Source organism: Crinia signifera, chromosome 1 (genome assembly GCF_055691185.1).
Source record: "Crinia signifera chromosome 1, ASM5569118v1, whole genome shotgun sequence".
Taxonomy (NCBI): Eukaryota; Metazoa; Chordata; class Amphibia; order Anura; family Myobatrachidae; genus Crinia; species Crinia signifera.
The window spans coordinates 405,534,144-405,558,611 of record NC_139217.1 but is presented as its reverse complement, the minus strand read 5'-3'; positions in this window follow the sequence as shown (position 1 = coordinate 405,558,611).

Here is a 24,468-nt window from a genome sequence, read left to right as displayed (position 1 = left end):
TGAGCTCACTATCACCTTCAATTATTTTCTGAGTGTCCATTTGCATCCCTGAGATACACTGATTAAATATTTTCCATCCAAAGTCTTTAATATACAGTAGTTGCTAGGCAACCAGGCCAGGTGCCACGTTCTGAGGTGCTGCAATTACAATGCATTGCACGCATCCTATTTTAAATATTTACTCTTAAAATAATTTATTATTTCAACATTTTAATATGGAGCACAGATCTTATTCATTATAGATGTCTTTGGGGATTGGAAACTGTATACTTTACTGTGAGTCTTGAAAGTATCTAAAGGTGGCCTGGTTTTTGTCAATGAATTAAAGAACTTAGTAGCGGACATTGTTCAAAGTCTTTTTGTTTCAAATTTATTTAATTAAGAAAACTTCCACATGAGCTTCAGATCACTGTTAGTTACTATTTGAAGTCACATTTAGTAACGCACCCTATAATAGCTGTGGAGGTGACGGTGGTGAGACAGAAGAGGTTATAAAACATTATATTACAGTAAGGACTAGTTATCTATAGGATTTACAGTGTGCGGTCATGTGTTTTATTTCCAGCTAAATCCAGCGTTACTAGCTTTATGAGACGAAAGATGGTGAAGTTACTGGGTAAGGTCCCTCTGGAGGTGATTCTCGTCAATTGACTGTGTAGGTCGCACAGCGAGAAACTACATTGGTATTCAATGAGAGCTAATTATGGATGGAGTGATTGTATAATGAACATGTACGTGTCCAGGGAAATTTGGTTGAAAAGTCATAAGACTACAGCCTAGATATTCTTGTGTTTAAAGGCAGCAATGGGACCTGTCCCAAAGAGAGCGAGTATCTCTGTATCACTGTCTTAGAAAAATAAAATGTATAAACAGCGCAGCCAAAGCATCCAGCATGTCTTTGCTGTATAACATATGCTGTTCCCGGAAATCGGCCCCCCTCCCGGCCTCCCAGAAAGGGGGCAACCCTCCCGCACTGCCCTCCATCTCCCGCGAACCCCCCTGCAGCATTTTAGCCTTGGCCCCCACAGTGCAATGATTGAAAGACCGGCATGCATGGCGGGGGGTGGGGCTAAATGTGATCACTCCAATCACGCCTCCAATAGGGCAGCCCATCCACGGCTCCCTGAACTGCTCTTTTTTCCTCCTGGCGATGGCCCAGCCCCCCTGCTTCACTGAGCTGGCTGCCCTCTGCCAGAAAGGGCAGCCAAAAAGTTGGCAACTATGATGTAAATATATTTAGCCTGGCCCACTGAGGAACAGAGGAAACCCTCACGGTCCCCACCTCCTCCTCTAGGGATATATGTTTTACATTATAATGCACAGGACTATGGTGCATTTATTGCACTGCAATCAACTGTTATTAGTGTAATTTCCAAACATTCACTAGACAAATGTTTACTACAGTATATACTCCTCTCCCATTTACATCTCTGACCTTATCCCCTTTAACACTCCGAGTCCCACCCTTCCTATTCCCTGCCTCCCCTGCCAAGTGATTACATCCTCCCACTCATGTGGGAAGATATAATCCTGCTCCCTTTCTCTGGAATTTTCTACCTTTCCTCCTCCTACTCTCCACCTCTCTATAAAACGTCAAATAGGCTCTCAAGATGAAATTCTTCACCAAACCCAGACAAAATCTCATCCTTGACCTTTGTTCCATGCTCACTGTCTACCCCATCTGTGCAAGGTATTCAATGCCCCTGTTGGCGAGCTAGACAGCGATCAGTGCCGATAGCTCACTGTCAGAGTATTTAATGGCCTCCCCTTCACTTGTCGCTTCCACCTCGCTGGTTCCATTTTGCGAGGTGGAAACGGTGAGTGTGGCCATCAAAACGGCAGGGCTCACCACAAAATGCAGCAGACTCACTGCATTTGGGGCAAACTTCAACAATTTAAGGGGATCCTTGCTGTCCTATGACGGCAAGAATTTTTGGCAAACATTGAACACGGCGAGGGGGTTAAACGATAAGGATGGCTTTTCCTCGCCAAGTCATTCTCACCATACAAACCCCCCTCACCGTGGCACTGAATACACATCTGTGTCACTACTAAGGCCCGAAACTAGGATTTTTGGTGCCCTGGGCAAGGCAGTAATTTGTTGCCCCCCCCCCCCCCCAAAAAAAAATGCCACAATAACTATAGACTAAGGGCGGGATGTTGTAACATCCGCGCCCATTATGGCTGGCTACCGCATTATTAATAACGGCATATGCTGTAACATATGCCGTTATTAACGCAAGAGTATGTGACCCGGGAGTCCATCTGCGCATGCCCAGAGTGACGCGCCGGCCGCAGGGCATGCTGGGAGGGATCCGTGAGGGATCCCTCAAACAGCGCTGCGGTAAGAAGCCCATAGGCTTCTGCAGGGAATCGCCAGCTTTTGCTGGCGATTCTGTCCGCAGCGCTGGCACTGCGGAGGCGCCATATAGCATACAGAAATGCGGTAAAACCCCCGAAAACTGGTTTTTTACCGCATTTCTGCTTTACAGAATCTCGCCCAGAATGTCGACATAATGTAATGTAACTACATACCAGTAGAAACATACATGACAGAACAGTTTCAAATCCTTGTAGATGTACTCTAGACAAAACAAACCTTTTAAGTAGTTATAGAGCAGCTTGGACACCGGCTCTTCTAGACTGCAATAGGCAGAACTGAAAAGCACGCAGACATCATTCTAACACATTTCTGGAAATCATCAGAGACAGCCACAAACATAATAACACTGCGGCTGCAATATTAACAAACCTCAAAGAGCGCCGGTGAAGCGTGACATCCTCCTCTTGGCTGAGCAGAGCTGTGAAGTGGTTGTGGCGGTGTGCCATGCTGCGGGTGTGCGGTGGAATGGGAAACCCCAGGGTCCACTGCCTGTCACTGGCCGGAGGAAATGTCTACGGAGAGAACAGCAGCTCCCAGTGCTGGTGCCTGCTGCTAACGAAGGGACATTGCTGCTGCTGCCACGGCTCTATGTTGCCACTGGCCAGCTCAGTGGTCATACTACTGGCGGGTTGGGTCGATGCTGTCTCTGCTTAAGCACGATTGTCACTGCCCCCCCTACCCAGCACCCGGGGCATGTGACTCCCTAGCTCCCCATAGTCACGGCTCTGTCTGCTGTCTATGCGCCTCTCACCTTTAGGGCTATTTCACAAGCTCTGGCTCCTGCTGGGCGGTGAAACAGTGCCGCACACAGCAGTTTACAATGGTGGGGATGGCCACAGCCCGGCAGCCGTCCCTTCCAGAGGTGGGATATGGCCGGTTTCACACACTCCGGCTCCTGCCGGACGGGGAAATCCTGCACGGCCAGGGAGCCGTGCCGCACGCATTAGTTGTGAATGGACACTATTGTGTCCATTCACATAGGACGGCCACGGCCCGGCTGCACGGTTGCAGCCGGATCCCGCCACTGGAAGGGACGGCTGCCGGGCTGTGGCCATCCCCTCCATGATAAACTACTGTGTGCTGCACGGCTTCCTGGCCGTACGGGTTTTCGCCGCCCGGCAAGAGCCGGAGCGTGTGAAATAACCCTATGGCTGCAACTGGGCGGCCGGGCCGTGGCCGTCCTGTGTGAATGGACACATTTGTGTCAATTATTAACTATGGTGTGCGGCACAGCTTCCTGGCCGTGCATCTAATGGTTAGTTAAACCCCTGTGGTGGTTGGCCACACGCCCACTGGAGCCTGGTCTCACCCTTAAACATGAGCTTCTACCACTGTGTTCTCCTGGTGGGCCCTTTATGTCCTAGTCTGACACTGATATCAAATGTGAAAACCAAGTAGGTTAAAATAAGTGTTGCGCACTTTGAATAGCACACCTTGCAGCCTTTTCCCACATGAAAGGAGAAAAAAACACCTAAAATTGAGATCCTCAAAAATCATAATAAATATGAGAGAGGGATTAAAAGGTTTATAGGGATCCAACAGGTCAGCACAAATTGGAAAAGTAGGGATCTAGAGTTCATACTCGCCAAAAGCGAAATTAAGTGGATTTTCACCCTGGATTCCCTCTTTCCAAATTGACATAATGCGGATTTTGAATTGAAGTGGTTTTTACAATAGTTTTATACCTTTGTCTCTTTAATCTTTTAAAATAACTGATTATTTTTAGGTTATTTTTATTGTGGGCAGTACGGATGGTGTAATGGTTAGCATTACTGCCTCACAGCGCTGAGGTCAAGGGTTTGATTCCCACCATGGCTCTAACTGTGCGGAGTTTGTATATTCTCCCCCTACTTGCGTGGGTTTCCTCTGGGTACTCTGGTTTCCTCCCACAATCCAAAAACATACTGGTAGGCTAATTGGCGCACAACAAAATTAACCCTAGAATGTCTGTGTGCGTGTATATGTGTGGTAGGGAATATAGATTGTAAGCTCCACTGGGGCAGGGACAAATGTGAATATTCAAATATTCTCTGTAAAGCGCTGTGGAATCTGTGTGCACTATATAAGAAACTGTTAATAAATAAATTGAAACCATTGTCATATTAAAAGATGATTTTATGATATACATTATATTCTATTCAATCCCTCCTATATATTTTTATCCTTTATATATATATATGAATTCTGGAAAATCCAATCAAGACGATCCCTTTCAGGCTTTCTGTCTCCCGATATAGGGATGGACCCATAGGTGAATCTAGGGGGTGGTCCGGGGGTGCACAGGACCACCTATTAGCCCATTTTGTAGCTGAGGGATGGGGCTTTCCAACGAGCCCAGCCCCATGTCTCTAGCCCCCTGGGAACCGGAGATACTGCCAGTCAAACCTGGAACATTTTCCCTATAGGATAACATTGGACCCGCTAATTCTGACCCCCACCCAGTTCAACGGCTGCCAGTTCCCCCTTCGGCATCACTGAAGCTAGAGGTTGATCTCAGTCTAACCCAAATCGCTGGGCCTTCAATCTGATACCAGGCTGGATCCATATGGGTTAATTGGTTCCAGGAATATTGAGGTTAAACCAGTTTTTTTATTTTTTTATTTCTTAAATGTAATTTCATGACTGTTTATGTTCTTTGAGGGCAGATTTCTCTGGAACCAAACAGCCCAGTTTCATGGGACCAAAATCATTCAAAGCCAACTCAAAAGTTCTTCAATATGATACTGGTCTCATGTAAATGGGTCATTTGGTTCCGAAGCTGGTTGGTTAAAGGGGGGTAGGGAGAGGGGAGTGGTTGTCTCTCCCCCTCACACCAGAAAATGCAGGCTGGTGTATAAGGGGTCAGCCTGGGAATGTCCCTGCATGATCCTGGGGCCATATTCCCGGGTAAATCCCTGCATTTTCTGTTGTGAAAGGGGTATTATTTCAAACAGCCGTGACCTGCAGTGCTCTGAATACAGCCGGGCAGCCCCCTGCTCTCTGCCCAGCTGTCAATGACTGTCACCCCTGCAGCTTCCGCTCCAATTCTTCTCCCCACTTTCACCTCAGCCCGCCCCCCCCCCCTTAATCATGTGGTGCCGGCGCCCGGCATGCTCCCCCGACGTCACGCACAACAACAGCGCGCACAATATTTCAAATGTCCACTCGGATAGAGGGGTCACCAGGAGGGGAGTTAGAGCGTGCTCTGCGCTGTGCTCTGCGCTCTCCCCATAGAAGCAGCTGCACCGCTCTCCATCTCTCCCTGCAGCAGCAGCGAAGGCTCATATAAAAATTTACAGTAAGTGGCACTTTTGGGGGCATTGCTTAAGGGACGCTACAAGTGGCGGTATGTGGGGGCATTACGCATAATGTGTGGTTTAATATGCAATGGGCATTAAGGTGTGCAGCATCATGTGTAAGCGGCATTATGTGTGCAGCATCATGTGTGAGGGACATTATGTGTGCAGCATCATGTGTAATGGGTACTATGGTGCGCGGCATCATGTGTAATGGGTTCTATGGTGCATGGCATCATGTGTAATGGGTACTATGGTGCGCGGCATCATGTGTAATGGGTACTATGGTGTGCGGCATCATGTGTAATGGGTACTATGGTGTGCGGCATCATGTGTAATGGGTACTATGGTGTGCGGCATCATGTGTAATGGGTACTATGGTGCCATCAAGCAAGAGCCCCCTAGCAATGAGCACGTAGGTAAGCAGCACTTTGGCAAATATGTAATGGGCATAACGGTTTGTTATATAGAATGTAATGGGCATCATGATGTGTGGCACAATGTGTAATGGGCATTATGGTGTGTGGCCTTATGTGTTATTGGCATTACGGCGTGTGGCTTTATGTGTAATGGGTATTACGGAGTTTGCTAAAATGTGTAATGGGCATTACTGTGTATGGTCTAAAGTGTAATACCACACCCCTTTTTGTGATGCCACGCCTCCTTCCCATGAGGCCACGCCTCCTTTTTGCAGCGAGGCTGCGCCGCGCAAAGGTCCCCCTCCTGTTTTGTCTAGATCTGGGACCACCCATTACCATAATTCTAGATTCGCCTATGGATGGACCATGCCGGAATACAGAGTACGGCACAGTTCTAAAGTGTGAGGAGACAGAAGCCGGGATAAGGGATGAATTCCACCTTTTGTGGGTGTCCTACTTTGCCTTCCTCACCCACTGCCCGCTCTCCTGATTCCTGTCGCCTGATACCTGTCATCCTGCCCTGCTTGAGGTTAAAAGACATGCAGCAAGTAAAGAGCCAGAGCCCGAAGAAGGAGAGAGGAGCAGAGGATGAAGCTGTGGGTTTTCTTGGGGGAGGAGGGGGACACCAAATTATTTGCTTGCCCCAGGCGCTGGAAATCCTAGTTTTGGCCCTGCCTCCAGGTACTCCGGTTTCCTTCCACAATCCAAATGTGTGTGCGTGTACATGTGGTAGGGAATATTGAATGTAAGCTCCACTGGGGCAGGGACAGATTTGAATGGTCAAATATTCTCTGTAATAAATCTGGTAATAAATAATAAAATAACATCGATGAAACAAGTTGGGTGCCAGTGTAAAATAATTGCTTCAAGTGACCATGGCTGACTAAAGGTTTGTGGTGGTGGTGGTGGTCCCTACCAATAATATTGTAAGAATGATTTCCTGGTGATTTTATTGAAAAGGTTAAATATTCTGGGCTGTAGCGCTATGCTTGACCTCCCATATATATGAACCAGTATATAATATCTATTTTGATCATGTAAATTAGCATAGGCACACTTGCATGCAGTTCCAAGAGTTCTGGAATTGCGGTTTTACTGAATGCTGTTGGCAGTGAGTCCGCCATTAGTCCAATGGTGCCATTTTGCAATCAGTAGATGGTTGGATAGCAGCCAGAATAATCAGCAGTGTGCAGCAGCAGAGTTGTGAATAAAGGTTTTAGAGGGGGACGCCATTTGTTCTGGCCATCTTGTGCAGTGTGCGGCCGCCAAACACTCACTATCTTCGGTCTGGGAAGGAGGGTGCTCAGTCCGAGCAGGTGAACAAAGATGGGGATCAAAAGTTCCGGTTTCTTGGTGCGTTTCTCCACTATTGGGGTTGCAGCGGCTTCCTCAGAAGATTCTACTTACATTGTCAAAATAGAAACTATATACCGGTTCACCTATATGGGAGGGCGAGCATGGTGTCCAGGATCAGACACCTTTGCTTAAATACCAAGTAGGAACAGTGGATTAGAAACATATACAAAATTAAAACTTTACAGTTCCATTACCTCTCCATACAGGGATCAAGAATGGGACTTTATTATTATAACTTTATCTACTGAGCCGATATGCGATACAGTTGTTTTACTGTGATTTTATGTTACCATAAGTGTGGTTATTAAATTGTTAACTTTTATATATTGCGCTCTCTTATCTTTATACTTATGCAGGACACCCAGTTCACATATGCCCCATATCCCCTATGCTGGTGATGTAGCCATGTATGGGCCCCTAGGAAACCTCCACGGCCACCCTGTTGTTAATCCGGCACTGCTAGGGACTAATAGAAGGGCTGTAGCAAAAGCAGCTCCAGAAGTGGGAACAGCACTGTTCAAAATTCAAATAGGGGAGCCACGTCAACTGCCAATGAGTCCCGGCTGGTGATGCTTGGCAGCATTTGTGGTGGCTCCCCTATTTGAATTTTGAAAGTGAGTTTTCATACACTATTAAACTCCTGTTTGCTGCGGTTTGCTTTAGCTGTTGGCAATTACATTGAATGACAACCTGTATTGATGGTGCACGTCTAATGTTTATCAGATATATTCCATTCATCCACGATTTCCTGATAATAAGCATATAAAGTGCCTTACACTAGTCAGAATGTGAAATGTATTTAATTATTTATATAATTTGTGAAATGTGCAGTTTCAGCCTGTACAGAATAAAGAGCTCTTTGTTACAACACAAACAATGGGTTCTTTGTTACACAGAATAAAAGAACCTCTGCTTCAGCCTTTCCCCATATAGATTTGTCTTTCAACATGTTTTGCAATATTTAGAGTCTGATGCAGTACATGGCACATTAAAAGTGACAAAACTCAGGACATAGATGCGTTTTCTCATCTTTTAGTTCAAATGTTTGACTGTTACCCAGGGTTGCCTACTCATTTCAGGGAGGAAGTAAAAGACATGGAGCGGGCCTTGCGTTGCCAGGGGGCGGTTGCCACCAGGGGGCGGGTGCCACCAGGGGGCATATTTCATAGCAGCTGAGAGATGCCCTCTGGGACCACCACTGCATAATAGACTACGGTACTTATATGTTAGTTGGGCACCCACTAAGCTACTTGCTTAGTTTGGCGCGTCCGCTCGTCACACTTCCAGCTCAGTGGCTCGTTGCGCTCGCCACACCATATAAAATCAACTCCACGCGGACATGGCTAGTGGGGGTATGAGCGTACTAACTATAGTGGTCGCCCAACTAACATATAAGTACCTAGACTACAGCTAATTGCATTGCAGCTGGGGATGCCCTGCTGGGAGTTGTGGTAGTCCCAAGTACTTGATAAAAGGGCATACTGCGACTTGTAGTGCCACAGCTGCATAATATGCAGGGACAGGTAGACCCGTAGCCGCTGAAGCAGAAGAGGTGGCGGGGGAGAAACAATTTTTATGAAGCTATGCACTGCGAAAGCAGCATGGAGGGGGGAGACAGAGCGGAGCTGATGAACAATTTAATAATTTAAAGCAGTGGGGAGGAAGACAAAGTTTTTAAAGCAGCCAGCCACAATAGTCTAAAGTAAGTTTAGTCTGACTTTTACCACTGCAGCTTGCGCCCGCTGTTCCTGCATGCGCCACTGTTGCTCCCGCTCGCCATCACCTACCCACAGAGCCCGGCGGTGGCCAGAATTTATTAGGAGAGCGACGTCATGATGGGGTACGTCATGAGGTCGCGCTTAAAGGAACCAACCCCAGCACTATGATACCTATGCAATAAATATTAAATACAATTTGAATTCATCCCTAAGCATATGTTTGTTTTTGTTATATTAAATGTTATTTTATTGTGAACACCAGACTCTCTGTATCTTGGAGGTACTACATACAGTATATTTATTGTATGTGCTGTTTTACATACATTTATAGCATTAGGCAAATCATTATAGACATGAGATACTCTCACTAACTGCAGCAGCAGCAGAATATGGGGGAAATTTATTAAGCAACATATGCTAGGAATTGGCGTATTCGTAGCCACTCGTATTGAAATACTTGCACATATTCGTAATGTTGAAATTTACTAATGTGGGAGTACGTTAGTATTTTGCCTTTTACGGATGATAATCACATTCGTATTCCTGTAGGTATACAAATAAATATGCCATAGAAAGAATACACATTGCATTTTACATTACTCCAATCTTTGCCAGGCACCCGGAGTCAGCGGAGGCCTGGCACTTGGACTCCGGCAGGGTCTGGGCATCATTGTCCGCGGCGGCGGCTGTTGGCGTACGCTCAGGGCTGAATGCAGGTTGGGCAGAAGCATTGGGTCTGTTGCCTAGTGATGGCGTCCGGGCTGTTGCCGGGCAGCGGTACCCGACATCCAGTCACTCTCCGGCACTTGGTACGTCGGAGGAATGGGGCAGCTGATGATGTCACGGATACCTCAGGCCACTGATTGACCGTCTATTTTGAATATGTTTCCCGGCTGCCTCAAGGAAGGAACCGGTTATACTCTCTGCCACAGCCTGTCTGTCAGCGTATCCCTGGTGCCTGTATCGGCAACCTGTCACCTGTTCCCCTGGACTGAAGGATCCTGGAGTACCTTTGGATCTGTCCTGCTTCCCTTCATTCCTTAAGGAGATTGAGAGAAGTGATCTCATTCCAATCCTTTCTTCCTGGGAATATTTGCAGGTATATTTTACATATAATGCTTACTTATTTGATATTCTATTCCATCCTAGTGCATTGTTGCATTCATACGTTATGCTTTCTTGAGAACCAAGAGCCACAAGTACAGTTAAAGCTGCTGTATAAGGGAGTGTGTAAGGCTCCCTATATTACATAAAATAAAATGAGAAAAAGGAATATGCAGAACTAGAGTTTGGCTGAATAAATCACTAACACAATTTAAACAAATTTATGCATTTATTACATATAACAAACATAGCAATTAAAATGGAGAATTCTCTAAAAAATGGGGAGTAAAAAATGAAAAAATGATAAAAAAAGGTTTAAAAGAAAGTGTTTTCTAGCATAATCGCTCCAGTGGATAGATATTATAGCAGCAGTTCATATGCACCAGAATCAATTTGTATAGTTACCAGAATGGATTTAGTATTGATGTATCCTGTATTTTGAGGAGGTTGAAGGATAGTTCCAGAGATTGCCCAGCATAAGGATCCAAATTTACTCAGTAAGGGAAGGCAGAAATTGCAGGATGGGTGGTATATGAATACCTGGCTTTGTCACTGCATACAAGGCTGAGGTTATGGAATCCTTAATTTGAAGAAGCCAGTCTGGAATGATAGTACCTGAAGGTCTATTATAACAGTGCAAACTGGAGCAGAAAAGGTGAAGCTCAACGTGTTTCAACGTGTTCACACGTCTTCATCAAGAGCAATAATGACTGGTCTACCCAGGGTAGCTCTATATATACCGAGATCATTAGAAGAATGTTCTCAGGAGTTATGGAAAGGGATTCTTATCATCAAATATACAATAAAATAAACAAACATCTAAATAATAATAATCAAATGTATGCACAGGAGGATAAGGTTTAAATTGATTAACATCATCTTATTGGTGATGCTATGCTTTCTTTTTTGATATTCTATTCCATCCTAGTGCATTGTTGCATTCATGTATGTTTTACTATCCTATTTAATATTCTAATCCATTTTAGTGCATTCTTGCATATATGTAAATAGTGTGTTATTGGTGAGGTGTCATTTGACTATGTTTTACGACTAGGTCACATTGGTCGCCTCCTGTAGTTGTGGAGGGGCTCCTGCAGTTGCAATTATATTGTTGGTACTATATGATTGATTCACGGCCTGTTGAGGACAGCAGTAACGCTTTCTATTTGTTTTTTCATTTACAGGTTTATCTTAGTTAGCTTTTCCTCTTGTCTTCTCCAGAGATCCTGGCACTTTGTCCCACGTAAGACCTGGTGGCACCAGAGTTGGGGTGGACTTAATCGCCCCTCCAAACTTGGCTATTATAGGTGTAGCCTTAGCTCTACAGGTGTCTGTAGTCTCTGAAGGGATTACCATAGTGAGGGTTTGGTCCATTGTTATCATCCTAGCAGAGGTCACAGTCATAACAATTTTATTTTGAATTTACTTTTAATTAGTATTGTAAAATACATGCGTGTATGATGCGTAAACAAATAAAATCTGTATCAAAATGGACCACGATTTTAAGGAAATTAACACATGTGAAACTGTTCATATATTAGCTCACAGCTACTCACATGCACAAATGTGTGCCTTATAAAAAGCCATTAACCACACTTCTCAGCTACAGACATGACAACATATCTGCATTCAGAGTACATTTCAGTGTGGGCTATGAGATAACTGGTGGCCTGTCAGCAGCACCGAACAAGACACCGCAGTCATGAAACTGAACAAGATAAGCAGGTTGTGCAGGTACCTCAGAGGCTGCATAGGCCTCGTTTATTTAATGTGCATTTGAACCTGGATGCATTGCTGGGTGATTTGGTTATACAGATGTCCTGGCTACATTGTTCCATCACTCTTCACTGTCTGACCCTGATTCCCATGTAGATTACAATTTTCACCATGCACATCAGTCCACTAGATGTGTGATAGAGAGATGTTTTGTCGTTTTTGGTTCAGTTGTCTTTAAATGTAATCGAATGTTGCTAGGGTGACATATGACTATGTATAAAGCAAACTTTCTGTTAATTTTAATTTAAATTAGGTTACGATTGTAGATTGTGTGTTCCCAACAACAAAACACAAATTTTAACTATTCTTTATTACTTTCAATAATGCACTCCAAAATGTGAGCTTCTACAATAACTCTCCGTTACTTTTAGTATGAGTACATAATACATTTAAAATATAAACATGGACACTTCACCTGAAGAAGGCTAGGAAGCCGACACGTGTAGGAGAATTACCCCTCCAACACCATTCTTTCAAGCTACTACCCCATCCATTCTTTGAAGCTACTACCCCATCCACCTAAGTCTCCTCCTGGCCGGGAGTTGAGCGGACAGGAGCCGGCAGGGCAGTGACACCGGGTGACGGTGAAACCCCGCGCCGCAACCCGGAAGTGACAATCCCGCTCAGGCACTGTGGAGCCGGGCTCGCCACACAGCCGCAGCGCTGAACGAGCTCCGGCAAGAAGGACTTCACAAGCGGACAGAAGAACCGGGACCCAGAGGAACTTTGCAGCGGTGAACACAGGTGAGAGGTGCACTGCGGAGGGGACGGGACGCCAGCCCCTCTGCACCACCACCCCTGTGCACTCACCCACCCCCATTGTGACTGGGACATTTCTCTCTCCCCTCAAGTCTGGACTGTGAACTCACCCCCATCCCGCTGCCCAGCAGCCCACCATAACCACCCCGCTGCTCAGCAGCCCACCATACTCCATCCCCACTTGCATACCTTTGGCAGTATTGTTGTGCATTATCACAATAAATCCATCTACTGCTTGCCTATACAGCCTATTTCCTTCATTACCACCCGTGTAGCATATATTGTGCATCTCATGGTTTGTACATCTCATGTTTTCTGGTTATTCATATTTCCCTCGTGCACATCACCACACTGCATTTCTGTCACCACTGTTACTTCCGTGCAGTTCAGCATTATATTTGTACCAATACCACTATTTATAGCAATGTGCACATCAGAATTACTATACACCAGCCACTAATAGTCCTGAGCGCAGGTTACCACCACTCTTTGTATATTGTATTATTTAGCTGAGATCTAGGTCTTTTCAGCAGTAACCTTGCAGCAGTAACATTGAGTAGACAACATGACAGTGAGCGCAGCCCTCCTTCCTCTCTACTTCATTAATAAAGTTTAACCTAACTAAAAAAATAGGTACTCTTTACCTAGAACGGCGCCAGCGATTGAAATCGCGGTCGTCGTGGGTAAAAATCGCGGTGATCGCGGGCATCGCGGGTAAATCGGGATGACCGCGATGCCCGCGATGACCGCGATCACCGCGATTTTCCCATAGGGAACAATGATAAAACGGCAGATTGACCGCGATTTTACTGTTAAATGCCTCAATGGACCCGATTTGGGGCACCCCACGATCCACGGCAACCCGAAGCGTGGCGAGCGCAGCGAGCCCGCGAGGGGCGGCGGTACGCGTCCTCCGACCTTTTCATGCCCTACTATCCACTAGGGCGTGGTGTGAGAATATAATAGTGTGGTGAGCGCAGCGAGCCACCGAGCCCGAAGCGTGGCGAGCGCAGCGAGCCCCGCGAGGGGACGCGGATACCTTCACAGGTAGATGCGTCCCCTCGCGGGCTTCACAGGTGTCCGCCTCGCCACGGACACCTGTGAAGCCCGCGAGGGGACGCGCATACCTGTGAAGGTATCCGCGTCCCCACGCGGGGCTCGCTGCGCTCGCCGCGCTTCGGGCTCGGTGGCTCGCTGCGCTCGCCACACTATTATATTCTCACACCACGCCCTAGTGGATAGTAGGGCATGAAAAGGTCGGAGGACGCGTACCGCCGCCCCTCGCGGGCTCGCTGCGCTCGCCACGCTTCGGGTTGGCGTGGATCGTGGGGTGCCGTTAAAAATTTGGGGGGACATTTAAGGGTTAATGGGCTCTGTGGCCCATTTAACATTGATTCCTATGGCCAAATCGGGTGGATTGAGCCATTTAACAGTAAAATCGGGTCCATCGCGCCTTTTAACATGGATTCCTATGGGAAATCGGGAGCATCGCGTCGCGGGCATCGCGGGTACATTTATGGACGGCCGCGACGCGACCGACACGATTTCAAAGTTTAACATTGGTTTCAATGGGAAATCGCGGGCATCGCGTCGGTGCCATACATAAATGTACCCGCGACGGGCGCCCTTCTAGGTAAAGAGTACCAAAAAATATAATGACCAATGTTGACAAATATTTAACCCCCCCCCCCAAATCTAATTATTCAAGAAAATTGCAAATATTATAACTTTTAACCATAATAGGTTAGCTGTAAGCCAGGATTTCTTCTGGAAGCACAGGTACCAGCTAGGCTGTGGACTTGAATGAACTGGCAGATTGTGCGGCGGGAGGTTGCTTAGAAACCACAAGCCGGAGATATGTAGCGTGTCACAGAGTCGGCGCCGCCGTCTGACGTGTATGGTCAGCGCCGTTCGATCATGGCACGCGGCCGTGCGGGTCAGTTGGCGGTGATGATCAGAAAGCTGTCCCTGGAGATACAGCTTCTACATTCATCAAGAGGCTGACCTTCTATCATAAGCTTGGCATGGGCAGCTTTGGGGAGGTTCTACTAACTGAGGACTCACTCACTGGACAGAGACTGGCACTGAAGGTCATCAGAAAGAGAGATCTGCCGTTGGAGGACAAGGAGCAGATGTTTGTAGAGCTCAGGGTGCTGATAGCTGGTAGCCCTTTCCTCATCCACACTCATCTTGCCTTCCAGACTCCGAGCCACCTATTTATGGGCCGGGATTATGCAAGTGTTGGGGACCTATATCAGTTCCTGCAGAGGAACGGCTGCTTGGACATCACCAGTGTAACTTTCTATGCAGTGGAAATCACATGTGGTGTGCAGTACCTACACAGCAAGGGCATCATCCATCGATGCTGGCAGAAAAGGAATACAATACTGCAGTACACTGGTATTCGTTAGGTGTCATCATTAACAAAATGATTACTGGAACATTGTGCTACCATCCCAAATGGTGCAGCAAAGCAGGATCTGCTGCTAAGGACATCATTATAAAGCTCCTGTGCAAAAATCCATCCAGGCGTTTGGGTATCAATGGAAACATCCGCCAGCATCGGTTGATCCGGCATATAGATTGGGTCCTGCTGGAAGCCCCGAGAGTTACCCCACCACATGTGCCTGGCCCACCCAACATCACACACAGCTCCCAAAGGATGAACATCAAGGAGATGGAAGCGTCAGAGGCAAGGAGAATGCCAGTAAGAGGAATGGAACAAGATCTATTTAGAGGAGTCTCATATGTAAGCTCCAACTTGAGGACCTTCATATCAGGTCCAAAATATTAGACCAATGTGGTAGAGCTGGAGCACCACCACGCTTAAGGTCAGTATATACTTTGCCCTATTTCATTTTGAGGGAGATGAGTTAAACAGAATTAGCTAGGTTAGTTTGAAGGATAGGGGTGTCTTCTATTAAGGGATCTAAGTATGCCAGAGTTGGGGTTAGGCATAATTAGCTAGGTTAATTTGTAGGATAGGGGTGTATTCTATTAAGAGATCTAAGTATGCAGGAGTTGGCGTTAGGCAGGAAGTTTGCCACTCCAAGAAGAAATCACTCAGCGATTCGATACCCCCCCACCACCACCGATCCCACCTGAGTAATCGAAAAAAATCAAAACTGTTGGACTCTATGCAACCCGCAGATCGTGTCGAGGACTGGTGAATATGTTATTATAATTGGATACAGTTATAACCAGTAAATTTGCCTGTCTCTCTTATGGTACCTTTCTGAATGTTATGTTAATTATTACTTGTCAATTTGATCATACCCTTTTCAGTATACTTTAGACTGTATACTATACACTGCCTTACAGCGGTGACTCCCTTACCCCATGCCCGCCTTCTACACTGCCTTTTGGGTCACTGGTGTGCTTAATCTCGAGTTACCCCATTGCGGGTGTTCTATTATTGTTACTGTTGTTGTTTACTATGTACTCATTTATTTCCTGTCAGGAGCCAGGTTTTATGGTTCAATCTGTTTTGTTTCTGTTTGGCTTTTGACTCACTGGTGACCTCCAGTGGTAGGTCTGTTGCCATTACAGCCCTGTGTTCTTTGAGCTATGATTCACAGGCTGTGAGGTATCAGCTCGTTAATCAGGAGCAGCCTGGAGATTCACCAGCTGTTTCAATCACCTGAGGCCTTTATAAGCCATGCTCTCCTGGGGATCTCTGCCAGTGATAGCTTGTTGTTTCTCTGTGCTGGTAGCTGCAGATATACTGCTCTCTGGTCCTAGGTCCTGCTCCTGTTCCATTCAGTCTGGATTCTGTCGGAGTCCTTCTCACTTCAGTCTGGGTCCTGTTTACAGTCTTGTCCTGTGTCGTCTGGGTCCAGTCAAGTGTCCTATCCTGCTGCAGTCTGGATCAAATATCATTGTCCCCTTGCTGTCCTAGTCCAGGGACCTCCAGCCGTGGTGCAGCCATTGTCCAGCTGCCGTCTCACTGCGGTCACTGTGCAGCCGTAGTCCAGCCGTTATCCAGCCGCCCGATTGCTGCGGTCAGTGTCCAGTCTTGGGCCGGTCACGTAAGTGCTCCAGTGGAGCCTGGTTCCATATTCTTTATTCCTACGGGCAAGCGGCCCTTCCTCCTTAGTTATAATCAGTATTATCCTGGTTCTGCTCTCCGTGGTTCGGAGAGGCCCACAACTGTGGGTTTATGTCTGTTTAGGGGTACCGTCACTTTAAGAGTACTATTTTTATGTTGGCGTGTGTTTGGTTTGGTGGCACCCTATTGTTGCTTTGTTCTGGTGTTTGCGACTCGGTCGCGCTGTCCCGTCCTTGGCCTGGTGCCGGTTAGTCAGGGGTTTTTTCAGGTAGGCCCGTTAGTTAGATCTGCCTTTTGAGATACCCCCTGGCGATCGCTCACCCCTTGTCACCACATAACACCTGGCTGCATCGGGGTCGGAGCAGGCTTAACCGGCTCCTTCGAACGCGGCGGCTACAGGCGAAGCCTAGCACTACCGCAGGGGTATTCCATCTGCCCGGGGGACTCAACAGAGTCAGTGTAGGGTTTCGCTGTGGCCGTTCTAACCAGCGGTCCCGGCTACGGGCTCACGCCTGATCTCCAGCTCCCTGCCTCCTGCATCCTCACGTACTGTCTCCGGATTTCCACGGTGGGTAACCCCCAAGTCCGTAACATTATCACTGGCCATACCGATATATGCATGTGTTCACAGTAGTCATAGGTATACATGCATATATAAAATTTTGTTTCAAGGTGATTTGGGTGTTTTTGATTGGTTGCAGGACTTATAGATTAGTCCATATTAAGATTTTTTTTTTCTTCCCGCATTTTGCCCGTTACAGGGTTTTGCTTTATTTAGCTTGCCCAGTTGGTCTTGTCTGTTTGTTTCATTGCTGTACTTATCATGCAGGCCTTGCAAGCTTCCTTGATGGCCTTAAATACGGCCTTTACAGAATTAAAACCTGAGCGGGTTAAGGGTCTGCAGCAGTCATTTCTGCAATTGCAAGATCTGTTAACCCAAATTTTCCTGGATCTGTCTGAGGTTTTTGGGGCTCAACCAGCTCCTAGGGAGACCCTGGCTAAGGGGGTAGTCAGTCAAACTTCAGATCAGGAGATTCAGAAGGGACATAGAAGTTTTTTAAGGCCAAAGCTCACACCAGAAGAGCGGCGACGGCGTAAAAACTTTAACCTATGTCTGTATTGTGGGGAATCAGGCCACTTTCTCCAGTATTGCGAATTACGCAGACCTGGTGGTGGTACCGGGAAGGATTTTCCCCAATCCAAGTGGTATCAGGAGGTTACATCTATACCTGTCTCCTCTAAGCAGGAGGAACCTGACCACACCCCCCACATACGTAGCGCTCCGACTTACAACTGGGGTCCTAGGACTAGAGCGCCCCATGTTGTGGTACGGAATCAGACAGGAATGTGGAATTCATCCACAAAGATTCCAGACAGAAAGACGTTGGATGCTAGTCTTCCAGTCAGGGAGCTCAACGTTCTTTCAATGTTGGAGTTGCTAAGTCCTGTAGAGGAGTCTCAGGTTTTTCCCTCAAAAGGGGCTTCAAGTGGCATAATCCCAGAGGGGGTCCTTGAAACAGTCGCCCCTAAGAGGGTCTTGGGGAACTTAACCCCACATGGAGTTATGGAGGTCATTGCTCCTGATGAGGCATTGGGAGGCATAACTCCGAAAAAAGAATCCCTGACATCAGTCTCAGCCGGGATTTCTAGTGACATCTTCCACGATCTTGGGGTTCTCGGTGTTGCCTCTGAGGTTGTGGATCCAGGAGTCCCGGTCTCCTTAGGCGAGTCCGATGCCGGGGGCTCATCTAGTGGCAAGGGCGCTTGGGGCTCATTGAACGTTTGTGGTGCTCGAGGTCATTCGAGCCAATTTGATGCCCAAGGCCCGCCGGGCGTGTCTGATGATACTCCTAACACTCCATACTTCGATGGAGATTTGGCCCAGCTCCGACCAATTGCTCAGCAATTCCTCGCTAAAATGGACTTCTCACATAATATGAAGATAACTCCTTCTTCTGCTGTCCGTTATCTCTTATCATGCTTTAGAGGAAGAACTTTGGAGTGGGTTAAACCTCTCATAGAGGCTGACGATCCCATCCTAAGGGATCTTCCGGGTTTCCTAAAAACCGTGCGGAAAGTGTTCAGCCCAAAGGCCGTAGCCCCGAGTGGGGGCCCAAAGGCCGTAGCCCCGAGTAGGGGCCCAAAGGCCGTAGCCCCGAGTGGGGGCCCAAAGGCCGTAGCCCCGAGTGGGGGCCCAAAGGCCGTAGCCCCGAGTGGGGGCCCAAAGGCCGTAGCCCCGAGTGGGGGCCCAAAGGCCGTAGCCCCGAGTGGGGGCCCAAAGGCCGTAGCCCCGAGTGGGGGCCCAAAGGCCGTAGCCCCGAGTGGGGGCCCAAAGGCCGTAGCCCCGAGTGGGGGCCCAAAGGCCGTAGCCCCGAGTGGGGGCCCAAAAGTCTGTTTCGCCCCGGAAGGTGGGCAAGTCTGTTTCGCCCCGGAAGGTGGGCAAGTCTGTTTCGCCCCGGAAGGTGGGCAAGTCTGTTTCGCCCCAGAAGGTGGGCAAGTCTGTTTCGCCCCAGAAGGTGGGCAAGTCTGTTTCGCCCCAGAAGGTGGGCAAGTCTGTTTCGCCCCAGAAGGTGGGCAAGTGTGTTTCGCCCCAGAAGGGGGGCAAGTCTGTTTCGCCCCAGAAGGGGGGCAAGTCAGTCCGGTCCCTGAGGGGGACTCTGCCAGTCCGGTCCCTGAGGGGGACTCTGCCAGTCCGGTCCCTGAGGGGGACTCTGCCAGTCCGGTCCCTGAGGGGGACTCTGCCAGTCCGGTCCCTGAGTGGGACTCTGCCAGTCCGGTCCCGGAAGGGGACTCTGTCAGTCCGGGCCCTGAGGGGGGCTCAGTCCATCTAGCCTCAAGTGGTATCATAGAAGCTGTGTCCCTGGAAGGGGTGGCCATATCCTTGTCTGAGGTCCCAGAGACCACAGCCTCAGCGAGGCTCTTGAGGGCCGCAAACCCAGTGAGCATTTCTGTCTTGCCAGCTTCTCGGGAGGCTTCAGAAATCTTAGACCCAAAGGTTGTTGTTCCCATAGAGAATTCCAGTTCTGAGGTCCCAGAGGTGGATGTCCCTACGTCCATCATTTTTGATGGAGATCTTGCCCATTTTATTGCCCTGGTTAAACACTATACTTCCCTTTTTGAATCAGGACCAGCTTCAGGGGTCACTTGGACTAATATTATATACCTCCTCATTTCTGCCTTTAGGGGTAGACCTCAGACATGGGCTTACAAGCTGATCAGGTGTTGTGACCCTTGCCTTCAGGATCTCTCCTCTTTTTGTGATGCTGTTATTAAGAAGTTCAGTCCCAAAAAGAAGGATGGGGTTCCACCAGCTCCTGGAAATGTGGTGCCCAGCATAAGCCAGGGGCTTAAGGACCTGGCTTCTGGAGACTCACAGTCTCTGTTTGTTCATTCTTCTGCCTCATCGCTTGGTCCGGAATCCAGGAGTTTAGCTATTGGTTTTGTCTCACTGACTCCTGACAAAAAATTTTTGGACACATCTGGTACCTGTAATTCTGGGTCTAGGGAATCCAATAAGAGTTCTGCCTATGGCCAATTAAGACATTCTTCCCTTTCTGAGATTCCATCTGTTAAAAAGACTCTCATGATCTCCTCAGATCGAGACTTCAACTCTGTTTCTGATTTGGTAACCCATAGCTGTGATTTGATAGAAGGTACCATCAGATCTGATAATGTGTGGGGCCTTAAACTGCTGATTCCATCAAAATCTAGGAAAAAGAAAAAGAAGAAGCATTAATCTTTTTCCGCATTCCTGGATCATCTTGTTTGTCTTTTTGGTTGTGCCCTGTGGTCACCCTCTAGGGGGGGCACTGAGACAAGCCGTGGTTTTAGCTTGTGTTCACCTTTCTGTTGCCTTTGCCCCGTTTTCCAGGGTCCAGATGCTCATTATTTTTTGGAGGTCTGGATTTTGGGGTCTGTTGACCCCTCCTCAAGGGGGGGGTACTGTCAGGAGCCAGGTTTTATGGTTCAATCTGTTTTGTTTCTGTTTGGCTTTTGACTCACTGGTGACCTCCAGTGGTAGGTCTGTTGCCATTACAGCCCTGTGTTCTTTGAGCTATGATTCACAGGCTGTGAGGTATCAGCTCGTTAATCAGGAGCAGCCTGGAGATTCACCAGCTGTTTCAATCACCTGAGGCCTTTATAAGCCATGCTCTCCTGGGGATCTCTGCCAGTGATAGCTTGTTGTTTCTCTGTGCTGGTAGCTGCAGATATACTGCTCTCTGGTCCTAGGTCCTGCTCCTGTTCCATTCAGTCTGGATTCTGTCGGAGTCCTTCTCACTTCAGTCTGGGTCCTGTTTACAGTCTTGTCCTGTGTCGTCTGGGTCCAGTCAAGTGTCCTATCCTGCTGCAGTCTGGATCAAATATCATTGTCCCCTTGCTGTCCTAGTCCAGGGACCTCCAGCCGTGGTGCAGCCATTGTCCAGCTGCCGTCTCACTGCGGTCACTGTGCAGCCGTAGTCCAGCCGTTATCCAGCCGCCCGATTGCTGCGGTCAGTGTCCAGTCTTGGGCCGGTCACGTAAGTGCTCCAGTGGAGCCTGGTTCCATATTCTTTATTCCTACGGGCAAGCGGCCCTTCCTCCTTAGTTATAATCAGTATTATCCTGGTTCTGCTCTCCGTGGTTCGGAGAGGCCCACAACTGTGGGTTTATGTCTGTTTAGGGGTACCGTCACTTTAAGAGTACTATTTTTATGTTGGCGTGTGTTTGGTTTGGTGGCACCCTATTGTTGCTTTGTTCTGGTGTTTGCGACTCGGTCGCGCTGTCCCGTCCTTGGCCTGGTGCCGGTTAGTCAGGGGTTTTTTCAGGTAGGCCCGTTAGTTAGATCTGCCTTTTGAGATACCCCCTGGCGATCGCTCACCCCTTGTCACCACATAACACCTGGCTGCATCGGGGTCGGAGCAGGCTTAACCGGCTCCTTCGAACGCGGCGGCTACAGGCGAAGCCTAGCACTACCGCAGGGGTATTCCATCTGCCCGGGGGACTCAACAGAGTCAGTGTAGGGTTTCGCTGTGGCCGTTCTAACCAGCGGTCCCGGCTACGGGCTCACGCCTGATCTCCAGCTCCCTGCCTCCTGCATCCTCACGTACTGTCTCCGGATTTCCACGGTGGGTAACCCCCAAGTCCGTAACATTTCCCTCCTCTACTTCTTCATGTTTCTGCCCCTCTTTTGCTATCCTCTGACCTTTCCCAGATTTTTTAATATCAATAAATGTATAAATACACATGAGTACACCGGGCAAACTTAAAATTCTCTCCATTAATGCAAAGGGTCTTAACACCACTGAAAAACGGTCCACTCTGCTAACCCTCTGGGCTGAAAGGGCGGAAGTCGCCATGATCCAAGAAACTCACTTCAACATTTCTGCCCATAACCCAGCTATCTCTAACCGCCACTTTCCCTTTGAGTATTACTGCAACACTCCTAATAGCAAATATAAAGGAGTAGCAATTTTGTTCTCCAAAAACCTCCAACTGTCCAATGTCTCAGTACACAAACTAGTCCCTGATACAATCCTTCTCATTAAATGTAAGATCTCCACACAACTCTACACATTCGTTGTAATTTACGCTCCCAACCAAGAACAATACTCAGTTTTTCATTCACATCTTACACATTTAGATTCTTACCTCGAGGGAACAGTGATAGTGGGTGGCGATCTCAATTGGACTATTGATCCAAATTAGATACGTCCACTGAATCCCCCAGGTTTATCAATATCAAAAAGTTCCCATAATTCTCCATGAACTCTAACAAGCTGACTCCTGGAGAATATTAAACCCATCAGGTAGGGACTACTCATTCTATTCTCATCCCCATCAATCTTACTACCATCTAGACAACCTGTTTTTAAGCCATAGGCACTTACCCCTACTTTTGGACGCATTTATAGGTTCCATTATGTGGTCGGATCACGTCCCAATCTCAATGACCCTAGCGACCCCCCAAAACAACCCAGGCCAGTGGACCTGGGGATTTAATGAGGTCCTGCTGCAGGATACTGTAAAATTGACATATATAAAGCTCTTCACTAGTATTTCAATATCAACGACACTGCTGAAACATCCGCAATAACTCTATCAAAAAACTAAAATAAGAACATATAATCAAGCTACTGCAAAATATTCATACTCTGGAAACCATGCACAAATCAAATGCCTCACCATTGACATATGCAAAACTAACAGAAGCCCGAGCCAACCTGAACAAACTCCTCTGACCGTACTCAACTAGAGATATGCAAATGTAATCGCAGATACTACCAATGGGGTAATAAACCGGGTCGTCTCCTCGCATAAGCCATTAAAGCCCAAAGATCGGTCTCTTTCATTAACGCAACCAAAAATGATGCCGGCTCTCTCTGCTTCAAAATCCCGGAGATTGCGGAATGTTTCCAGCGTTACTACTCCACACCATAGGCCCTTACCCCTACTTTTGGACGCATCCATAGGTTCCATTACATGGTCGGATCAAGTCTCAATCTCAATGACCCTAGCGACCCCCCAAAACAACCGATGCCAGTGGACCTGGTGACTTAACGAGGCCCTGCTGCAGGATACATACTGTAAAACTGAAATAGATAAAGCTCTTCACTAATATTTCAATATCAATGACACTAATGAAACATCCGCAATAACTCTATGGGAGGCACACAAGTGTGTTATAAGAGGCAAATTGATAAAGCTTGGTTTCTATATCAAAAAACTAAAATCAGAACGTATAATCAAGCTACTGCAAAATATTCATACTCTGGAAACCATGCACAAATCAAATGCCTCACCATTGACATATGCAGAACTAACGAAAACCCCGGAGATTGCGAAATGTTTTCAACGCCATTTCCGCAGACTCCTTTTTTTAAGACAGTCCCTGGAAGCCCACATCACGGTCATCCCGAAACCTGGAAAAGACCCCTATGTGTGCTCTAGCTACAGACCCATATCTCTTTTAAACGTCGATATAAAATTATTTGCGAACAGATTCAATAAATTACGTCTTGCACTGGTCCACAGCGATCAAGTGGGTTTTGTTCCAGGTCCCGAGGTAAAAGATAATACCACCAAGGTCCTGAGTTTGATCCATCTTGCCTAAGCATCAGATCCCCACCATTCTGATTTCCACTGATGCTGAGAAGGCATTTGACAGGGTCAGTTTGAGTTTTATGTGGTCTGTGCTGGAGCATATTGGACTGGGCCCCCGAGTGCTCCACAGGATTCTGGCTCTGTACTGTCTGCCTACAGCCAGAGTTAGGACTCATGGGTTCCTCTCTGAACCCTTACCTGTTAGCAACAGAACAAAACAGCTGTGTCCCCTCTCATTACTAATTTTTGTCGTCTGTATGGAAGCTTTGGCCAGAGCTATTAGAAACAATAAACTAATCTCGGGCCAACCAATTGGAGAGACAGAATATAAATTGGCTTTGTTTGTCGATGACTTATTGGCAATATTAACACACCCTGAGGCTTGCTCCCCCACTTCCTACATGAACTAGATCATTTTAGCAACCTTTCTAACTTCAATGTTAATATGTCCAAATCGAGCATTCTTAATATATCTGTACCTCCCACATCTATCCCCCAGCTACAAAGCTCTTTTCCATTCACGTGGCAACCCTCGCACATTACATACTTA